Source organism: Orycteropus afer, unplaced genomic scaffold, assembly GCF_000298275.1.
Source record: "Orycteropus afer afer isolate SDZICR_OR568_19922 unplaced genomic scaffold, OryAfe1.0 scaffold00268, whole genome shotgun sequence".
NCBI lineage: Eukaryota > Metazoa > Chordata > Mammalia > Tubulidentata > Orycteropodidae > Orycteropus > Orycteropus afer.
In genome coordinates, this window is record NW_006921855.1 from 3,407,630 (window position 1) to 3,411,094 (window position 3,465).

A 3,465-nucleotide genomic window follows, 5' to 3' on the forward strand; every position below is an offset into this window, starting at 1 on the left:
TTGGGGTATTAGTTCACCAGGTGGAAGTGAACTAATTTGTAGCTTATAACTTTATAACTGGTGCATATTCAGACATTTGAAGCTGTTCCAGAGGCCTGATAATGGCTGGGTTATTCACATGAGTGTGGTTAGATTTTTTTCCAGCAAATGAGACCAACTTGACTTAGCCTCCCCATTTAGGGAATTGACCAAATGAATTTATTCCATATTTATAGATATGGACCTACAATATAGAGAGTACTGTTTGTGGGTTTGGCAAATTCTTTAGCTAACTCATCTTGGGCAACTTTATTTAATAAAGTAAGAGTTGTATTAAGACTTAAACTTAGGTTATGGCCCGAATTTCATTCAAATCTGAAAAGTAGCCATTTATTGATAGAAAAACTAGTGATAGTGATTTCCTGTAGTAAAATGAACTATTAATCTATTGTTCCTTTATTCATAGATGAAAAGCAACCAACTCAGATTCCTGTGGTACAAGAACACACCAGGAAAGGCTTGAGGTTGAGAGAACACCATCTATACAGCAGTTAAACATTTAAAGATGGTTAGCATAAACATCTTCCCAATCTAGGTAAATATTATTAAAGACATGATTATACCAAAAGTAAAAGAAAAAAAAAATTAAAGTGGTACATTTGAAATTTGGGTCATGATCTTGGGTCAGCTCTCTACCTCAAATGTTTTCTGCTTCTGGCTACAGGTGTGTTTAAATGTAACCTCCAACTCTCTGGTGGGTTGGCTAGTCCAAAAAGAGTCTTAGCTTTTTGTAACTGTGATAAATTGATCCAAGGTTTAATTCCCTCTAATTTGGTTCCAGTATATTTGCTCAATGCAATTAGCATTTTATTTCCTGACTGCTGTTTCTATGACCATTGACAATGTCAATATCTTCTGTTTATCATGATGTTGCTTGTTAGTCTAGTTGGGAAGATTTTTGTTTTCTTTATGATAAGGTGTAATCTACACTAAAAGCTATGCTTTGATCTTCATCAGTAAGTGCTTCAAGTTCTTCTTGCTTTCAGCAAGTAAGATTGTGTGATCTACTATTGCAGGTTGTTAATGAATCTTCTTCCAATCCTGATGCTGTTTTATTTTTCATATAGTCCACCTTCTTAGATTATTTGCTCAGCGTAAAAATTGAAAAAGTATGAAAAGTACCCAATGCACACTTTTCTTGATTTCAAAACATGCAGTATTCCCTTATTCTGTTTAGATGACTGCCTCTTGTTCTATATACAGGTTCTACATGAGCATAAGTGTTCTGAAATTCCCATTATTCACAATGTTATCCATAATTTGTTATGATCTGCACAGTCAAATGCCTTTTCACAGTCAATAAAATACAGGTAAATATCTTCCTGATATTCTCTGCTTTAAGCTAAGATCCATCTCAAATCAGCAATGATATCTCTCATTCCATATGTTCTTCTGAATCTGACCTGATTTCTGAAAGAGATCTCTTTAAAGTGTTAAAAAGAAAATATGTCACTTTGATGATTATGATGTGTCAAACCTAAGCCATGATATTTTCCATTGCCTCATATGCATGTGAAAGCTGAAAAATGAATAAGGAAGACTGAAGAAGAACTGATACATTTGAATCATGTTGTTAGTGAAGTACATTGAATATACCATGTACTTCCAGAAAAACAAACAGATCTGCCCTGGAAAATGTACAGCTGGAATGCTCCTTTGAAGTGAGGAGGGCAAGACTCTATCTCACATACTTTTAGACACGTTATCAGGAGGGTCCATTCCCTGGAGAAGGAGATCATACTTGGTAAAGTAGATGGTCAGTATGAAAGAGTAAGGCCCTCAGAGGGATGGAAAGACACTGTGGGTTCAACAATGAGTTCAAATATAGCAACAACTATGAAGATGGTGCATCACTGGGCAGTATTTTCTTCTGTTGTGTGTAGAGTAGCTATGAGTCAGAATCAACTCAACAGCACTTAACAACAATCACAATTTGGCTTCACATAGATTGGTGAGGAGATTAAGTATGGTCTCCATCAATGAAGTTCTAATAAGTCTTATCTGGTGCCTCTTCCAATATACATATTCTCTTGGGGCAATATTAGTCAGACTTCAAGAGTCTAGCTTCTGTTCATCAAAGACTTTTTTAACCTGTGAAAGATATATTTTTTTATAATATTGCATTAATGATTGGCAATAATTCAGTAATTCAGGTTGAACAATTTTAGAACACAATGAAGGACCATTAATTATTTCATAGGGAATAGGTTAATGACATCTCAATGGTGTAAGCCTCAGATTTAAAAGAACCAAAGGAAGGGCCTTCAAAAAAAGTCAAATAATAACTCACTGCCATAGAGTTGATTCAAACTCACAGTGACCCTCACTGAGTTTCCAAGACTATGAATGTTTATGGAAACAAAACCCCCCATCTTTCTTCCATGGAATGGCTGGAAGGTTCAAACCACCAACGTTTTTGATAGAAGCAAATGCCTTAACCACTACACAACCAGAGCTCCTTGGGAAGAACTTTAGTCCAGGATAAATGTAAAGTTTCACAAAGCTTTACTATGTGGGCCTTTATTATTCCATTAATTCTCTCAATAAGACCAGAAGGCTAAGGATTATTGGGATAATGTAGCCTTTGATAAATGGGAAAAACTTGACACAGTTCTTGTATGACTTGACTGGTAAAAGGAATTTCCTGATGACTACAAATAAATTTTGGTGCTTCCCAGGTGAGTATGATGTTTTCAAGGAATTTCTTTGCTAGAAAGCCTGCAATGCTATGATGTTAGAGGAAGGCTTCTACCCAATGTGAAAATCCGGAAATCATTACTAATGCAAATTTATAACTATCTGACGGTGGAACTTGAAGAAAATCTAGCTAACATTCAAACAATGACCTGGACAATAAAGGATGTTGCCCAGGTAGGACTTGAACATGTTTTCCAGGGTAGTAGCAAGGGTGAATAGCCCAATGGGTGGCAATGTGTTCATAACCTCAAAAATTTTCCCCACTAATATATTTTGTTAAAGTTTCAATCATGTTATCTCATTCCATGTGGTAATCCTCATGTAAGTCTTGCATCATAGGAACATATAGGAAATTAGGTAAGATAGTTTTATTAAGCTCATTCCACAATTTAGTGGCAGAATCTTGGTAACACCCTGCCTTTATCCCATGCCTTAATTCCATCTATTTGGGATAATTACTGATATTTTAAAAGTTTTTCTAAAGTTAATTCATGAAGGTTGGAGTTATCAATGGACAAATTTGGCAAGTGCTTTTCTTTATCATAACTGCAGAAAAACCTTAAAAAGCAGCTTGTTTGGCTGCCATATCAGTCTGGTGATTTCCTCAAAATCCTTCAGTTTGGTGTACTCCTTTTGGTTACTGAGCTTATATTTTTTTCCCAGCAATTTCAGAGGGGAGTAATAGAGTATCTAGAAGGTCACCTACTAAAGCACCATTTTTTTTTTTTT